The sequence below is a fragment of the Oryzias latipes genome, chromosome 9 (assembly GCF_053564925.1).
Source record: "Oryzias latipes strain Hd-rR chromosome 9, Olatipes_Hd-rR_3.1".
NCBI lineage: Eukaryota > Metazoa > Chordata > Actinopteri > Beloniformes > Adrianichthyidae > Oryzias > Oryzias latipes.
In genome coordinates, this window is record NC_136245.1 from 17,043,796 (window position 1) to 17,063,418 (window position 19,623).

General features: G+C 41.5%; 1 long non-coding RNA gene across 1 annotated transcript in view; it reads left to right on the forward strand.

Moving 5' to 3' along the window:
- Positions 1-1,139: 1,139 nt before the first annotated feature.
- The window catches only part of LOC110015628 (uncharacterized), a 152,789-nt gene continuing 134,305 nt past the window's right edge, over positions 1,140-19,623 (forward strand). The window contains exons 1-3 of the long non-coding RNA XR_013658144.1: positions 1,140-1,268; positions 13,435-13,499; positions 14,772-14,900. This is a non-coding gene — a long non-coding RNA (uncharacterized LOC110015628). The remainder of the gene's footprint in view (positions 1,269-13,434; positions 13,500-14,771; positions 14,901-19,623) is intronic.

Sequence of the window (19,623 nt, forward strand, 5' to 3'; positions counted from 1 at the left end):
CCACCATGCTGGCTTCAGGTTAAACAAGTGAACTTGAACACATGAGAAAAATCAAACATGTCAGTGAAGTTCTTCTGTGTACACAAATATATTACGCTAACAGTTGTCATGTGACCTTACAGGGTTTTTATTTTCTTCAGTTTTCATATTTTACCTTTTATTGAAGTACAAAGATGAAGCATATGTTGCTATTTGTTCATTCTAATAATTCAAATCTTACAATAATCAAAACTTAATATTTCTTGTTTTAACAAACCATGCATACATTTTTTCATAACTTTTCTTTTATATAGCCTTAATATACCCATATTTGTGTGCCCCCCGCCCTCCTGCATTCCTTGCCTCCTCTTTCTCTCTGTCTCTTTCTCCCTGACCAAAGTGAAGTGTAATTGAAAGAGCAGTCTTCACATGGCCCACAGGCATGGAGGGGACATTGTGTGCGCTGTGGCGGCAAATTGCTCTCCTTGCTCCTTCAAGCCAATACCTCACTTTCACTCCTCATCCTCTCCTGATACTCTGCTCATCTTCTCTCTTTATTAGTCAGCCCTGTCCATCAGCACCTTTTTCTATCCTTATTGTTGAATCCCACTTTTTAATTTTCACTTGCAGTCATGCAGTGGCTTTCAACCATTTCAATGCATTTTGAATGCCTATGCATTTTGCATTTTATTGGTTGCTTATGGGAAGTTTCATACATATGGCAGACGCAACATCTTTCCGGAAACTGTGGCTTTTGGAGAAACTGTGCCATGGAGGCACAAATAAACTGTCCTGCAAATAACTCAGAGACATAAAAACACCATCTAAAACTGAAGATCTCCGTTACACAGTTGACTTTTGAGAAAAATGCTCAACGTGAACTGCAGCTGAGTGAGATCCGAGGATCTGCCGGAACCAAAACGAAGGGGGAAATGAACACACAAACAAGGGGTTAGTGAAAGTGACAGAGCGTCTATGATACAGGATGTGAGAAGTCTCCAGTCTGAAGAGTGATTTGAGGAGCCTGCCTGCAGAGATGAACAGAGAACAGGCAAAAGCAGCAGAGAAGGAGTGAGGGAGACAGACGGCGGAGAAAACCTGCGGGAAGGAAAATAGGAAGAGGGGAGAGTGCTATCCGGGCCGAGACGAAGAAGCGCATGCTTCATTAAGTGAGGAAGTAATCCTGGCTAATTAAGGCTTTCCATGACAGCACTGTCAAGGATGACTGATCCTTCAAATGGCACCTCCCTCTCCTGACTGACAGCCAGACTGCTCCCACTGCTTTGAAGGTGAGAACTTTCTTACTTATTCCCATGGCTTTTTTCCCCTTCTCATCCTCAATTCAAAGTGTTTTTCTTTGTTTTCATATTTTACTGTCATTTTGCAGGCATGTCCTGTGCATTTTGTTTGTCTATACATACTCCTGTCTGCATATTCATGTGTGATTTGAAGCAGGCGTATGAATTTTTTTTATGTGTGTATTAAATACTACAGCGCTGGGGCAAAAGTCTGGAGGAAATCAGTTGAGGGAGGGCGCAGCACATTGATTGCTTGACTAATTAATCAGCTGCATCGGCTTCACGTGGATCCAGGTTTATTGAGTGGAGGTTTGGCGGAGGGCCTTTTATGAGCCCATAATGATTCTTTGGTCCATGGGGTCATGGCTTCATCTGGCCTTTAACACAGCTGCAGTAACACAACCCAGCAGCGGTGCTTAGAAAGCAACTGTGCTCTGCCTAAAAGTTCATCATGTTGTTTAATGAAATCCCTGAAGTCAGCATGAAGTCAATACTTAGATTCAGTCCAGAGATTGACTGTAAAAGCATGCTTTGTGGAGTAATCTCTCATTTATTGGGCTCATTTTTACAGGGAGCTTCCTTTACTTGCTTGTGAACACCAAGTACAGAAACCGCAGCCGTGTGTACGCATTGACCTTTGCTATTCACATGGGAGCCTTGTTGACAGTCAGGGTCCCCCTGTAGGAGAGCCCACATGAAACAGCAACTTGAGCTGCAACTAGAGAGAGCAGAGGCCATGCTACATGACCTGCCCGCCCAGACGGGGCTGTCCTATCCCGCCTGCCATCAATCCTGGCTCCGTTTGACTCACACTTCTCCTGCCCAGCCTGTCCTAAACCAAGGGACTGCGACAACAAGCTTGTAAACATGCCTATAAAAGTCCCGTTTGTGTTGCCCTGAAGAGCAGCTTTGGCTCAGCACTAAGAAACTCACGTGAGCGAATGCCCAAGATGACAGACTATCTAGGGGCTGAGGCGATATTAGTGTCCCGACAGGTGTCTCTTAGACCGCCTGTTGCATAGAACTAGAGGCAGATTTCAATTTTCAGGTTTTGTTTGTGTCCAGTTATCCAAAAGTCACGTTTTTCAAAAATGATTTTACTCATAAATTTAGTTACTTGTTTCTTTTTTTATTTTAATATTTACTAAATTTACAGATATATATATATATATATATATATATATATATATATAATTGATGCCTGAAAAATAAATCTCGGTCTGCTACCCTGTGTTTTTCTGAATATTTTAGGAATTACAAGGTGCCATTCAGATGCCTGAATTGAGTCCATGTTCTCAGCTCCGTGGAGATTTTTAATGTGTGGCTGCATTTACACAGTCAGGCTTAATGACCTCCTTGTGTGTTTTCTCCTTTTTTCTCTTTCAATAGTGACAACAAATAATGAAATAGGCGACTAAACAGCAAGAAGTCTCTTCATCATACAGATGTGGGTGAATTTCTCCCATTTAGTCTTTTAAGCCCCTCAGTTCCCTGGGTACTTGGACTTAAGATAAAGTGGTGGCACCCAGGCAGTTAAAGTTTAAAGTGTCATAAAGAAGACTCATGAATGCCAGCACAGTAAAGATAAAGCTAAATACTCTGTGATTACAGCATATGGTCAGTTGGCTGCACTAAAACTGTGGACAGGCATTGTGATGAATTGCAAATTGTTTCTACTTTGCAGAACAGAATGCTTTTTCTCAGACTTAAACAGTAATATGATGGTCTTACATGCGTTGGGTGCACACAACATCCTTGTAATTGTCTCACCATTACCAATGAGAAGCAGGAATTAATTGCAGGTGCACTTAATACTAATTTTTCTTTTCAATGATGGCCTGGTAGTTCTGTTCCTGCTCAGCACTGAAAGAACAGAACCAGATCATAGATATTTTGTTTTCCCATTCAGTGTTCACCTCCCCTGTGGGACTGTCTGTGTGTGATTATGTTTTAGAATCAGTGAGCACATCGCCCCATTTATAACCACAGTCACAAGACGCCAGTGTAGGGTTAGAACGAGAGCGATGAGCTCTTGCTCTTAGAATAGTCCCTTGGAGGCCATAAGGCCTCAGCCGCTGACCCTGGCCTGCATTCCAGTTGGCAGACACATAGCTGGTGGGGCAGACACAGTTCCTTACACTGGTGAGGGACAAGCTGACAACTGCACTCTATTTGGAACATCTCTGTAATTCGAGAGCAAAGTGTGATTTAACTTGTGCAATCTTTCTAGTGGTTTACTTTTTGCCTCTGCTTTTTTAATTGTTCTACTTGGAACCTGAGTTATTTACAGTTTTAAAATACTGCAGCATTGCAAATTCCCTAAATCATTCCTCACTCCCTATTGCGCTTTGCGACCCCCCCCCCCCCCCCCCCATCTTCTTAGATCTCACCCACCGAAGACTAGCTTTAAAAATATCCCTCCATTGCTTGCTTGATGCATGCCAAGAATAGCTTCCACTGGGAACAAAAACACCCAAGAACAGCGGGACAGTTTGAGTGTCAGATTTTAGGGTCAGGGGAAGGTTAAAGAGTACTGTAGCAATATTGAAATCTTGTATCTATCTCAACATGAATAACTTTGAATCAGACCAATTAAAAAAAATCCAGGTTTGCAGAGACGTATGGAGACACAAGTTTTGGCTAAAGGGATCTGGTTGAATATCAGTTGTACATGCTGCAAACTGTTTATTCACATGAATAAATCTTTGGTATTAAAAGGTGAAATACATTCACCTAAAAATGACTTTTTAGTAATGACTGGGACAGACGGATGCAGTTTCAATCAACAAGACCAGCAAGTTTCCTGGTACAAGCATGAATCATGGATGGAAGCTTTGCTCAACGATGTTGTAGCAGCATTGTTCTGTTCTTTGCTTTGTTTTTACTTTGTCTTGTACGGCAGTTTCAAGAGCTGTACCACACTCTCAAACAAGCTTCCCTGGCCTCAGGGCTGCCACTACCTCCAAGCCCAAGTATTACAGGCAGTCAGTTTGGGGAGCGTGTATATGGAGATTGAGCACTGATCTGTCTCCTCAGTGGAAATGAGTGTATGGAGTGGTATAGACATTGCTGTGCAGACTCTGTCTTTTATTTTTCAGCACCCTACTCCCAGGTGGTGACAGCCCAGTGCTAAGTGCTGTAATAGCCAATTGATTTTGTTCTCTTTTTTGTTGGTGGCCAGACATAAATCAAAGTGTCTGTCAAGGCCTGGATGTAGTCTAGATTGTGTGTTTGTGTGTGTGTTGAGGAATCTAATGGGGTTGTGAGGGTTCTGTTTGGACTGGGACAAATAATCAAGCCTCTGATCTGAAGGCCGGTGTCTGTTTGACCTTCTGTCACAATAAGGTGAGCCAGCAGTTTTTGGCTATAGTCAACACAGAATATTAAGTAGATTTTTTTCCAGAGAAGTCTCATCTGCAAAACAGTCAAAATTGAATTAAGATGAGTTTGACTATTTGCTTTATTGAAGCAAAATCTGGAATTTCTTTTACAGCCCTTTCAGAGACTTCAGCAACAAATCCCTTGTACCCCTCCTTTGAAGAATCAAACCGGCAGAGGGGGGACCGTAGACAGCACAGATGTGAGCAACAGTGGAACCATGTTAATCCTTTTAATTCGTTTATGGTAAATAGGGATGGGGCTTTTTTCTAAACAAAACACAGTATGCAGGAGTTCGGCATGCAGTGCCAAGGGGAGCCTCTGATGTAGACAGGCTAACCAGTGGGAGGCCCGGTGGTCTCCTGGGATACCTCTGTGCCTCCAAGCACCCTACTGGGGGACCCCCTCAACCTCCCAACCCTCCACAGCCCCTATCAAGCTTAACACTAGCATGTGGAGCTAGGTGGCTTGGATGGACAATATACCTGAGACAATGGGCTTAAATCCACACACACACCACACACAGTGACCAGCTGTTGTCATTCCTTTACAGACATTGGGAGAGGTGGAAGGCAAAGCAGTGGAGTGTCGTGTAACGAGTTAAAATGGAGTATTAAATTGGAGATTTGGCAAAGATCCAGAATCTGATGAGATTATTCTCATCTAAGCGGTTCTCTGGAGCAGTAACCTATTAACCCACACCAGCCTGACACCAGCGGTACCTCCGCCATGAAAGAGTGTCTGTTCCCTGGTTTGAGCCCGACAGGGGAAGCAGAGGGGGCTTAGAGAGGGAGTATGTTTTTGGAACAGTTAGACAATCTGTTTGGATTAGGCCTGTTGCTGAAGAGACTTAGAAATGATGGGCAGCCTGGACGAAAGGAGGAGAGGAAGAGGAGGGGGAGAGCAGAGGTGAAGGAGGGAGACAGATGGAAAGGATAGGTGGTGGAGGGGATGAGAGGAGGCAGAGGGGGAGGGGGAGAAGGGTCGGAGACTGGAATCTCAGGATCTAAGGCTCTTTTGGCTTGATGGTTCCCAGATGTTGTTGGGCCCGCTCACCCCTCCTTTTCTTCACTGTTCCTCTACCGCGGTGAATTCACAGGAGCCCAGTTAGCCATGTGGGACAGATGGGTCAATGGTTGTGAGGATATGGGCCTCCTGTGGACCAAAGGAGGGAAATGGGAGGTAGGAGACATCCCCTTCTTCAACAGCCACAGGCCAAAGGGTGCAGATCTCCCTATGTTTTCCTATTCTCTCCTAACTTGTGGCAGTATCAGAGGGTGAGGAATGCATGCATCCTCTTTTGTTCCCCTTTACCTGCACACGCACTTTGGATAGAAAAAAGTGCACCTACACTTTGCAGTCCAGCATACAACTGCACACATTCTGCACTGCTACAGCAGAATGTGTGCAGGTGCACGGCCACTTTGTCATCAGTGCTGAACTGCAGGCACTGTCAGATTTACAGCCTCTGGCAGCAGCCAGCCATGTTTCACAATGACGAGCTGCTCTTGTCCACCTACCTGCTAAAACGCTTATAGTCGTGCTGCTCCACACTGCCTCTGCTGTTTCTATCCTCTGCTGCAACCAAAAGGCTTTTGGCCGTATATTAGCAAGTTGTTGACTAGCCACTAAAGCACACATTTGTCAACATATCAGAGGGTGTCAACACTCAAACAACAGAACATTAAGCCCACCCACCTCTGTTGCCTACCAGCTGCAGCCTTCTGCCTTTATTAACCCAAGCATTGCAGGAAAGGGAAATCATTACCACGTTGAAAATGATGGTTGCCGTTTCTGGTTTGTGGCTGGATCTCAATAAATAAGCTGTCACTCTTCACATTATTGTCAAGTGTTTAAACCATACAGCCAACACACATAGGGCCATGAAAGTCATTGGTCTTTTAGCTGCACATATACTTAGTTTAGGCAACTTTGTAACAGGATATATTCTGATGTTCCAATTTCTGTGAGCAACAGCTGAGTGTCTCCGAAACAATAAGCTCCCTCATTTGAAAGGGCTTGTGAAGGCTCTTGTATTTTGCTTAATTCTGAAGTGAAAAATACTTAAGCATATGCTTGTTTCAAATCTGAGAAATTTCCAAATCCTTCTGGTGCTTTTAAACCCCCAAGCCGCACGAAGGAAATATTTCACAGAAGCCCTGACTTAATTTGTGGTCATGGTTGCCAGATATGGAGAGAGACATTCTATCTCCCCCTGAGATGGGTGGATATCCTCCTCTGGATGAGGTGGGGGAGGATATTTTTGGAGCATCTCACGCTTATTACGGGAGATCTGGACATGGGAGTGTGTGAAGTAAAGAATTGGGGAATCAGGATTCCACAGCTGGCCCATGTCACTCCTTGACCCTTTCCCCACTCCCTGGATTTCCCCCCACAGTCTTAACTGTGTTCTTCATCTCACCACTTGATAACGCCGGAGAAAAGGGCACATGTGGCAACATCAACAAAGATTCAACTCTCTCTTTCCTTTTAATGACTCAGTTCGAGAGACTTACTCTTGGAAGTTGTAGACTTTGCTCTTCATGGCAAGACACTATGTCTATTAAATCCATTAATAAGTAAAGCAAGGCAATAGCAGCACCAAAGAAATAGATATTACATTATTACTTATTTAACCACTCTTCTGAATTATTTATTGTTTACTCTAAATGACTTTTTGAATGTACACTTTCAGATATCCCCCAGTGAGCGTTTCTAGCAGCATGTGATTTTGATTGCCAGTCTTCCTTGGATGAATTTGTGGGGCGAAATGTGTTGCTGCCCGTGCAAACTTCGGCAGGCGGCTGGGGAAAGGATCCTTGATGATCAAGTTACTGACATCAAAGAATAAGTACACCAAAGTCAACAGCCAAGCAGCATTAAACACTCACTGAAAGACATATACTCTCACCCTTCCTCTCTTTCACAGTCATTTACACTCTACGTCTCCCCACTCTCGTTCCTAAAACACTCTGGGTCCACAGAGACAGATAAATTAAGGGCCTAGTGGCTTTTTGAAGTCTGCTTGGCATCAACACCAATAAACACCGTGCATGGCTTGCCTCTGCCGCTCCTAAATAAGTGATTTTTACTGCTGGTGTGACTTGGCCATGCGCACGACTGCAAAATGTGCCCAGGTGGGATTCAAGGCCAGGGTTAGGCTTTGGTGGCAGACAGCAGGAACAAATACAGCATATGTCCGCTAATGGAATATAGACTTTAGTGATATTGGAGCTGAAAGATTTACACTGATGCACAGTGACCTTTAGAATCCAGGAATCAAGGTGTGTGCATCTTCACACATATCCTAATGGACTCTAAGCATTCAGCCACTCCACCCTGTGCAGTTTGTGTATAGAGGCCCTATAATTCTTAAATACTCTCATTAATCATCACTGAAGCTGAAATCACATAGTGAGAATTTACCAGTTCACATTAACAAAACTGTGCTTTAGGTTATTTTTCACTTTCTGAAGAACAACAAACAACAGAATGAAGAACAGAAAAAGAGATCGACAGCTCTAGAAAAATGCATGGAGAACTTCCAGAGCACAGTAGTGTTCGAAGAGGGGGGAGCAGGCTGTTCTTTCTCTCTGAGCATCCTTTAAAGTTATGCCAATGGTGCTGTTGCACTGCATCTGCCTCCAGGGAAGTGCTGAGTCCTCCTCTTCTCCCCTCTGCTCTGTGCTCCTCTCCACTCTGTGCCTGACACACGCCTGTCTGCCTGCTGCAGGAGATTATATAACCCAAGTGTGTAAAACAGTCTTTTACAGCATTATAAAGATTTACTATTGGAGTAAATAACAGTGGAAGAACAGGGCTTTTAAATTGAACCCAATCAATATGTCAGTGTGGGCTGCAGTAGAGGACAAAGCTGTGTCTCATGCCACACCCAGGTAAACTGGGCAAGTCAGTGAGAGGTTCACTTCAGAATACCAGAAGATGCTATCAGCATCAAAGATCAAACATCCCAACAAAACAATCATTCCAAATCACACTTTTTTTTTGTCAATTTAACAAGATTACACCAGAAAGTCATTGAGATAAAAAGAAAAAAGAGATCCCTCAGTTCAAAAACGTTACAAAAGCCCTTTACCACAGTTAAGATTCATTAAACCAGAACATTTTTTAACATCTTCAGATATGGACATCTATACACACTGACAGCACTTATGTGCAAAGAAGTGCAGACATGCAATAAATTTCAAAGGCTGTGAAAGCAATGTTGCTTCCCTCACACGCACACACATCCACACATATACACACACGCACACACATAGCCCCTATAGACTCTTCAACATTCGCACAGAGACACCCCAGCCTCATGAGCAATAAATCGCAGAGCCCATCTAACAAGTTCATTTCCGGAGGCCAGAGAGGATGGGTCCTCTGACTTTGGAGTCAGCAGCCTTGTGAGGATCAATGGCAAGAGACGGAGAGCGAGGGGCAAAGAATCGAGCTGAGATACAAAAATCAATCAGCAATTTAATCGCTTTGGGAGGGGAGGACCGCAAGAAAAAAAAAAGAACAGGAGGGAAATTCACATTTTTTTCTTTTTTACTTAAATGTGAGACTTTGATTTAACCCTGAAACATAGCCCACATCTCTGAGTTTTATTGAAGTGAATCTCTGGGAAAGGCTTTAGAGGGAACACATTTACTTTGAGACAGAAGTTCACACCAGTGTTGTTCTCTCAGCACATAAAGCTTTGTTTGTTTCAGGAACAACTCAGGAATAAATGTGAAATTCCATTGTAGATCTGTCTTTTAAACTATTCTCACTTTTGTCAAAACTTGCACAGAGTTGCACAATGGAAGAGTCTCCAACTTCACTGAGAAGTGCAATGGCGTCTTTCGAAAGAAGCTAGTTAGCCTTTTGTTGAACAAGTTTCTTTCCCAAGCATGAAGAAGACGTGTGCAATAATACAGCTGATAAAAGCTAAAAAGTACTGTATAAAAAAGTGCATCCCATAATTCCATGTAATGAAAAACTTATTTTGTCGCAGTTAATTATTCTTTGTGTAAGATGACATTTTTACCACCTTATTTTTACAATTATATTTTTACATTATTATTTTTTTCTTTTATGATTACAATGCTACAGTAATGCACAATTTTCCCACGTGTGGGATCAATAAAGTACTTCTGATTCTGATTTTATGTTTGGAATTAGTTTGACTCTTTTGTATCAATGTTTTTCCTCAGTTTTTCTGTTGTGGTTTGATAGCATGCTTGAAAACATGATTCAGATGAACACAATTCAGCCTTGTGTGTTGGACAATAGTTTTCACATTTTAATTTTGAGTTTTTGGTGACCAAAAGTGCTCATTGTAGATTTGATTGATAGATTTTGCATGGTAGTGTAGTGGTTAGCGCTCTTGCTTCACTCCAACAAAGACCTGATTCAAATCCTTGCTGCGGCCTTACTGTGTGGAGTTAGCATGTTCTCTCTGTGCATGTGTGGGTTTTCTCAAAGCATCCTCCCATAGTCCAAAAGTATGCTTCATAGGTTGATTGATGTCTACGAATGTCCATGGGTGTGTGAGTGTGTGACTCTGCAACACACCGGCAACCTGTTCAGGGTTTACCCTGCTGGCTGGTTTGGCTCCGGCAGCTCTATCACCCCGAAAGCGATTCAGCGGGTTTGGCTGTGATTTTATTTTTAGTCTTGTTAAAAGTTTTCTTATTTTTATAAGGATAACTTTCATTCGTTTTTTTAATATTTATATATATATATATATAAATATATATATCTCACAACTGCAAAGGAAAATGATTTTTAGTCTTCTATTTTCAGGATTACAGCTTTGACATGAGCCAATTTACCATATTTGTAAAAGAACACACACAACACAAAAAACAAAAACAAATTTAAGTTATTTTTCTAAGCATTTCTATAAACAGTACCATTAAACAAGCTGGCTGATGCCTGTAGATTTTAATATGCAGTTTTTTGAAGCTTATGCAGCCTCACCAGGCCTGAAAATTAGTGCCAGTCTTGGTGAGATTGAATTATTCCTGTTGGACAATGACAATGATGGAATGACTTTAGAGCCGTTCTCACAGTGATGGACAACTGCAATGAACTGCCTAAGATCACTATGTGTGCATTGTACACATTTTCCTCCTATAATCTATCACTTTTCATGACCTTTTACTGTGTACAGTTTGAGCTGCTTAAACAGACTTTTTCTAAGGTGCTGATCAATAAAGTTCTGTCTTGTCTTGTCTCATCACAACTCATCTCATTGCAACATTTTCTGCTTTTATAAAAATAATCTTACTTAACGAGTGTTGTATAAATGTGAAGCATCTATTTTATCTATACATGAAAATGAGAAATGTATTCATATTTTTAGTCTGACAGTATATAGTATATAGGTATCATTTGCTCATCACAAAGCTGTTTGTGTTTTACTTTAAGGTACATCACAAATGTTAAAGAAAGCTATTCAAACAAAAGCAAATTTTATTATTAATATTGAAACACATGATATTTCTTATTTCAAAAGTTTTCTGGGTTTCAAACAACACAGAGTTGTTAAAAAATACATCAAAAAAATAATTAGGATATTTTCTTTGGAGGCTGATTTTAGGATGTGTGTGGAAAAGTAGAGCCTTTGGGTCAATGTGCGAGACTAGACATTGACATTATTGAACAAGCAAGCTTTGGACTAATAAAATGAGTGACAGCCTCTGGTGGAGAATCGAAGATATGGATCCTCTGAGGAGTAAAAAAGCGAGCTGGAAATGAGACAACTCCTCAAATCAGCTTGGCTGGAGGAAGAGACTTAATAGAAGGGGAGAGAGTTAATTGAAAAATGTTGACATCTCTCTGTAAACAGCAAAACATAAAAATTGTATATTCTTGTACGCAGTTTGGCATTTTAAGTGTTTTGCTCGATGTATGGGGCATGTTGTCTTTGCAAGTTCCTCGGTTAATTATACAAAAAGCTGTTGTGTATTTGCATAAGTCAGTGTTTTTGTACTCAAAAAAACATGCATGTGTGTGGAGCCACACATTTTCAAGAGCCTACTGTATGTGTGTGTTTGCTAGATTGGTGGGGCGTAACAGTCTGATTCCTCTAGAACTTAGGCATTACTAAAACTTAGCAACGGGAGCCAAGGGCCTCCTTCCCCAGAGAGACTTGCTGCCGAGACACATTCATTACCGGCCCAGAATCTTGGGTTGAATTAAAAATTCATGCTGTTTACAACAACAAAAGGGCCCCTGTTAAAGAATATGAGCCCTTCTGAACAATGGCTCCACCAAACCGTGAGCAGATCGCTGACATCTCAAAGGAGACCAGCGGCTGTGTGTGAATGTGTGTTTCATTTTGTGTGTGGCTAAGAGCGAGTACTGTGCATTCTCAGTGTGTGCACGCATGCTCATAGGCAACGGTGATATAAATAATGATACTGTTTATTGCAGCAGGGAGTGAAAACAGCCTAAGGGTACTAAAATAAGGACACAATTCCCTCAAGGTCTTGTGCTTCGTCATGCTTTTTTCACTCGTGATGAAGTAGCATGCATTTTCCTATGTACCTGAAGGTGTTGTACAACGATTGTGCAAGTGGGTGTGTGTGTGTTGAGCTCACTGACAAATGTGTGCTGTTGACTGATTTGTTGGCAAAGGGACAGCACTTATGAGTCCTATTCAGTGTTAATTAGTGTACTCCAAAGTGATCATTATGACAGTTTCCTGTAGTGACGTTTGATTGCATTGTCCCAGTAGGTGGGTGTGTGTGGGGGGGAGGTGGTGGTGGTGGTGGTGGGGGGGGGGGGGGGGGGGGGTTTGCCAGACCAGGCCAGTAATGGAGCAGCACAAATATTCTCTGCACACAAGGAAGTATGGACATGTAAGTCAACAGATTGAAAAGAATATCAAAAAATTGAAGATGTAATGAATGTAAATGTATACTGGACATGGAAGAGAAAAGTATAGAGGGTGCACAACGGAGGAGCACATATGAATACCTAACCCCACATGTCCTTTTTGCCACACTGAACAGGTGCAAGGTCAAACCAACAGGCCAAATATAGAGGCTCCTCATCATTCTCAGAAATAGTTCTTTTATAGCTTCGAAATGTTTCTGCGAGCTTGTGTGCAGTTTGTTCTTCATGTATACAGAGGTCAGTGAGAAACAGTATGTCCTCTATGTGTGCCCTGTCTCGACATTTGCCCTTTCATCTTCTTTGTGGACCCAATTTCGTGAATTGGGAAGAAGGTATTTTGACAAAAAAAAAAGTTGCTACTGTTACCTTGATTGCAACCAAGCTTATAGCGGTATAGATTGTGCCATTTTAATAGAATTTTCGGTGTCTACATTTATTCTGCAGAGGCTATAAACCCATGAAGCCACACTAAAAATAAGTACTGGGGTGGCATTCACACCCCAAAGCTATACTGTCAGCTGTACATCTTGGAGGGCACCAGTTTTTGTTTCCCTGTGGATAGACCTCTTGGAGACCTGGTTTAGAATACCTAGAACATGTCAATAATAATTATTAATGATTATATCATTAAAGGATTGTGAGCTTCCGTACAGAGACAAGCTTTGACAATCGACACTTGCATTTGCCTTTGCCTCATCAGGCAGTACTGTCTTTTATGAATAATGAAAAAACAACAATGTAAATTTCTTCAAGTTTTTGCGATATTTTAAAGTAACTGGTGGTATTTTTACTGTCTAGGATCACATGTCATTGTTTAAGCTAATGTTAGGAATCTTGATGGAATTTCTTTATTTTCCTCTTCTTCTGAATCAACTTCTTTTAGGAACTCTGGATTCCTTCAACACTCCAAAAACATGCATGCTGGACTGACTGGAGGCTCTATAATGAGTGAGTTTGAGCCCTTGTGGTTGTTTGTCTTTTTGTGGCCCTGTCATGGACTGATAACCTGTTCATGGTGGACATATTTCAGACTTCAGCCTCAGAGGCTGCTTGAAGTGGCCGTTAATGCATATTCAAACAGATTTTCTTCATAAAAAAAGACAAATTAGAAAAAGTTTTAAGGTTTAAAACCACAATAAATTGGGGAAATAATGGCCTTCTAAATTATTTTTTCCTATTAAGCAATGAAACTGCACAGACAAAATTTGATAAAACAGGATCATATTTTGCAAGTGACATGAAAGTCTGCTCATTTAATTTGAATTTTCTGGTAACATAATGAGGCAAGTTGACAAAGTACAGAATAAAGGAGGACCTTAGGAGCAGGACTTTGCTGGACTTTTAATATACAAAAATATTAAACTATAGTTTACTGGCTAAAATAAGCTGAAAAAGCCAGTAATTGCTTGCTTGTGGGAACTTAAGATCCCAAGCTCATTCCAATCTCAAAACTGAATTCAGAAGTTCTCCTTTTTCCTCCCTTCTTTTGATCAATTCCCTTTTTTACTTTCAGCTTTTGTGGCATCAAGTTGCATGGCCCACATTCAGTGTAATCTAAAATTATTTCAGGGTTTTAAAACAAAAAGACCTCACGCAAATAATAAAAGATTAGAAATGAAAACCTAGTTCACATAAACGGCAGATATTAATTGAGAAGGGAAAAAAACATAATATCCAAGTCATAATAATTGGCATTGTGCTGGCTTCCATAGTGATAAGTCAACAACGCTGAACCGGAAGGCACACCTTTGTGATTTGGTATGTATAGCATGTATGTACTGGCCCAAAAGCATAGGAAGAATGTGCATGGATAACTCTCAATAACAACATGTTCTTTTTTTGTGCACAGTCAGTGCACTAAATAGTGATGTTGGAGCCGTGCAAAGCAGTTTGCCTATAGATCAACAATGAATATTTGTTTTCTGAATCACAATTGCCTTTTTATTTAAATATATCTGTTTCGCATAGGAATTGTGCAATAACAGATGCAATCCAACTGTAAAGGGACATTTTTTTCACGCAACAGTGTTAAAGCAACAGTGAATTCCTGTTGCTTTAAATGAACGAGTTCTTGTTGGGCAAGAGCCTAAGGCAAAAGCAACGATTCGCTTTTAGTTTCTGCAAGTCGATTCATTTGGAAAGGCTTCACTAAAGGCCTGGGTTTTACAGTAAACAAAATAAAGTAACACAACATGACTGTGTGTTGGATATTTGCTGCAGAGTCCCCTGGCAGGAACTTTGGCAGAATGACAGATCACCCTCACCGAGAAGCTTCATCTCCGAGCAGCAGGTGACAAAACAAGACCAGACGATCATGATTTTAATTTGAAGAAGCAGGGATCAGAAAAGGTAGGATAATGTTAAAACCCTGTTAGTGATTGTAGAGAGAGCTTGTGGCTTTTGTGATTGTGAATGAAGGCAGACTCATTCAGTGAATAACCTCCTCCTTCTGCGCTCTGCAGCTCTGAAATGCCCACTATCTCTCCATTCCAGTGATTGTTGCTCTCAGCACTTCACTCCCACTTCCTAAATGTGGACCCTAACTTATACAACTTGAAACAGAGACAGAGAGAGGCAACACACAATTTTCCACTCGTGTGCACACAAACAAATAAGGCACTATTGATCGAAGACACAACTGTATGCTCCTCCTAATAGATCAGTCATGCTCCAGCTTGCCCTGCTGCAGCCCTGCAGTTTAACACTGTTAACCTGCTCTAAAGAACACATTCAGTCCACCTGACAACAGAATACAGTCACTGCGCACACATACACACTGAGCACCTTGAAGCATCCCCAAGTTGCACAAGTGATTGTTTACTAAAGCGATGGTAATTATGCCTCTGCAAGAATTGATTTGTGTCCAATTTTGATGTTAACTTTTTCTCTAAGTCTATTTGTATTTTCATATACTCATTAAGTTAATTTTATTTGTCTTATGGAAGGATTTCTGTTAAACCGTCATCAGTGTGTGCGTGGATGCGTGTGTGTGCATGGGTGAATGGGACTGTCACTGTAAAGTGCTTTGGGCTTTCTAAGACGGTAGTTAAGTTGGCCTAAATAGATATAGGCCATTTTATCATTAACTATTTTGACTCAGACTGCAGCTTTTTGTGCATCAAATGCTTTACATGTTCACTGCATTCCTTCCCACTTGAGATGTATCCACCAGAACTTGAATGAGGTGTAAGATCGGTTTTCTGCAGTCATGTAACTACATCAATATTTGACAAAGAATCAGAACACTCCATTTCAGTCTCATGATAGTGGATCAAACTTGATGTTGATGTACAGTACAACGGTGGTTTGGTGTCTCAGAGGAGTAGAGACATGGTGTGAATGGGGTTAGATAATTTCCTAATGCATGAGTTGACAAGAAGCGATGGGAAGCTGGAAGTGTAAATGTACTGCAACAGTGATGGTGTAGGGAATCTTGGTTCACAGTTATACAGCAGACTGAATTGCTATTGGTGTAAAATACATTGTCGTGGTGTTACGCCCCCTTTGTGTCTAGGGGTGCTGGGGGGGGGGGGGGCATGGATCAGCATGACATTTCTTTCTACTTCTGTTATCACTACGTTCAATCTTGTGACCCAGACATACAGGACATTTTCGTGCCTGAGTCCACGGGCATACTGTCAGCTGCTGTAAAAAGTGTCAAAGGCTACGTTCACACTGCAGGCTGAAACCACCCAATTTTTTTGCCCCTATGCCACCCAATTCCGATCTTTTCATGACAGTCTGAACGACACAGATCCGATCTTTTCAAATGCGACCCAGGCCACTTGGGTATGCCGTCCTGAATCCGAAACGTATCCGATCTTTTCAATTGGGACCGCCGTCTGACCGGCCAGGCCACCTGAATCCGAATCGTACGTCATCGATACGCAACAAACGTCATCATTCTGCGTTGAAATAGGAGGGAACGTGAACGTAAACAGCAACCATGGCGGACGATGCATCAGAGACCAGTCAGTGGAAGGGAAGCGAGGTCACCAGTTGGATTAATATTTGGGGTGACAGCTTTATTCAGGCCAAACTCCAGGCCTCTTATCGCAAGCGGGCAGTTTTTGAAAAAATTTCCAGCTAAATGGCCGAGCGTGGTGTTGAACATTTCCCGCGTTTACTTTTTCTTTCTTTCTCCCCTTTCCGACCGTGGTCAGAAGCGCGGGGGACCCAAGGTGGATCCTCCTCCTCCTCCTCCCTGTTCTGACCCTTAGATTCTCCAGGATTCTCCAGAACGGGTTAATAAAGAGTCCATAGCATTTATTCTGGGGGAAACCTTCTTCTATTACCGTTGTCCTTTCTCCGTAACACACAACATGAATGCGCGCCCACACTGCCCCCCCCATTCTCTCCCGCTGCACGCGCTCTTCTCCTCTCTCTTACACACACACGCGCACGCGGCCCCAACACATACACATTTCCATTCCACAACAGTGGGTACAGATGATCCTGGCTTCAATGCCTTCTTAAAAATGAGAAGATTGTTATTGTGCTGGTTCCTTTGTGAAAATAAATTTATTAATGAAAAAAGAGCTCTGCTGTTGACAACACTGTAGTCGGCATCCATGTTAACGTTAGCTACTTACGCAAACAACGAGTGACGTCGTTCACCGTTGAGTACTCTTCTGCACATGCGGGTCAATTTTGGGTAGTTTCACGGTCACAAAAATCGGATTTTTCAAAAAATCCGAATTGAGCATTAAGCCCTGCAGTGTGAACGTAGCCAAAAACTAAGTCAAAGACGGATGTCACACGGATGTCACACTGAACCAGGAGTGGTCCTAGGATCCCATTCTTACAGCTGTTGAGTTAAAAACAACAAAGAATAATTCCACTTTTTTAATTCTTATAAGTGAACCCCTATTGTGTCCATGTTTCACACTTGTACATCTGTAACAAACAACTTGTCCAGTTCCCCATTTCAAGCAGATGAAGTAACTTAGGCAAACTCTTGACTTTTTGGGGTCATAGATGACAACCTTACCTCAACTGTTGTTGCAAATGATCTCTTTTACTTTGGAATATTTTACTGTGGCGTAGAACAACAACAGCAAAAAAGGTCTATCAGAGGGGGGAAAACTGTTTTCTACTGGAAATATTCTAATCTTTTGTCCATGCCCATGGAGTACTGTTGTTTGGATGTCGTCTAGCTTCAGTGTTGAGCTTTGTGCAGCAGTGGTACAGAGGTAGAAGGGTCAACCTCTGGGTTCAGATGCCTCCTTGCCTACCCATGTGTCAAAGTGTCCTTGGGCAAGACACTGAATCCCATATTGCTCCTGTTGGTTACAGGTTGGGGCCAGTGTCAGACAGTCGAGCCCCATCCGTGTGTGAATGTCCGTGTGCGAATGGGTAAGTGGAACTGTGAATGTAAAGCACTTTTGGCCTTAGGGCAAGTTAGATAAGCACCATATTAGCATTTGCCATTTACCATTCTGTTTATTAAATGTGAAAATAAGTTGTCCCTCTATTTTGAGATTAGTAAAACAAAACAAATTAACATCAGAATTTACATACATTTTTACAAGGAGTTAAACGTCAGCAAATGTGACAATAAGGAAAAAAAAATTTTGTCATCCATATCTGAATAAAACCATAGTTGTGTCCAACAAGACTCACTTTACTTAACATTTGTCATTATGGTTTACAATTTTCACGTTTCATTTTTGCTATTCAGGATCCTATGGGGGATGTTTAATTATATCTTTAGGGTATAACACTGTTTTATCACAATCATACTGCTGTAAGTCAGCTTCATTTCTCTGTGTAAATATGAAGGGAAAGATGGTGCAGCACAATTGCTGTGTAAAAACAGCAACTGTTTCTTACAATGGAGGAGTTGGTTGAATCATAGAATGTCACACATGAATTCCATATTGAATTACATTATTATTAGTTTAAAGTGAGCCAATGTGCTAGCTCTTCTCTTAGAAGGAGAGATTATTGCAGAACGAAAAGCAGGAAAATGTGCTGTGCAATTCATGTCTGACCTTTTACAGATCAAGTTCCCTGGGGTGCTGGGAGTCTTCACAACTTAAGGGTTTATGTTGATTGCTCTTCACTGAGAACCTGCTGAGTTTAATGCTTTTAAAGTTTCTTTCACTCAGTTGTCCTTACATTACCTGGCGTACAACCTACACCCATCCAGCTCCAACAAACACACACATACCTCCACCCACTTAGACAGTACCCGGAGAAGTTTTCTCCAGCCACGTTTGTTGCCTGGAGGCTCCAAATGGTCTCACAAACTAAGAGTGGACATATTGTGTTTAGTGTGCAAAACAGAGATACACAAAAACAGATTATGTACTCAGTGATGCTCAAAATTATTATTAATTATTCTTATATATTTAAATATACTAGATGGAAGTATTTCTATTTTTGGTTACTTTATGAGTGTGAAGTTAGTCTAATAAAATCACATTTAATTGCCATACCATTTAAAGATTATTGTTTTAAGCCATTAGAGAAACAAATGAAATAAAGATAAAGAAAAGGAAACTTCCATCATATTAGACAAAAGACAATATCAGTTTGTATTATTTAAAAGCCTTGCAGCAATATCTACATTGAGAAAAACATTGATCAAAAATACATCCAGCGCTAAGGTGTTTACAGGAAACATTATCCCTGTTCTTGCATTAGCCTGCTCAGGCCCTGAGGGGATAGAAGCCACCTCATTCTTGAGCGGTGTATAGGCCTGCACATGTAAGACCTGTCCCGTACACGCACACAGCTAGCATCTTATGCTCCAGTGAGTTCTGCTGGTGGGTCCTTGGCTGGGTGGGCCCCTTAATGGACAGGCAGGAATTAAAGAAGCACATTCCTGAGTACAGAGACATTTAAGTATTAATGTTGTTCATTAGCAGAGTTGTTGGGAGTATCAGCACAGCTTTAGGTGTATGCTGGGGTCTACATAGATTTTTGGGAATATTTTTACAAAGGGATAAACTGGTGTGCACTTCCTGACAAGTTTGGATTAGGAGAAAAAGTAAGATAATTTTGCCAAATTTAGGGAATACTTCTGTTTATGAGGAACATTTCAATCTATATTTATGCACCAGTAGTG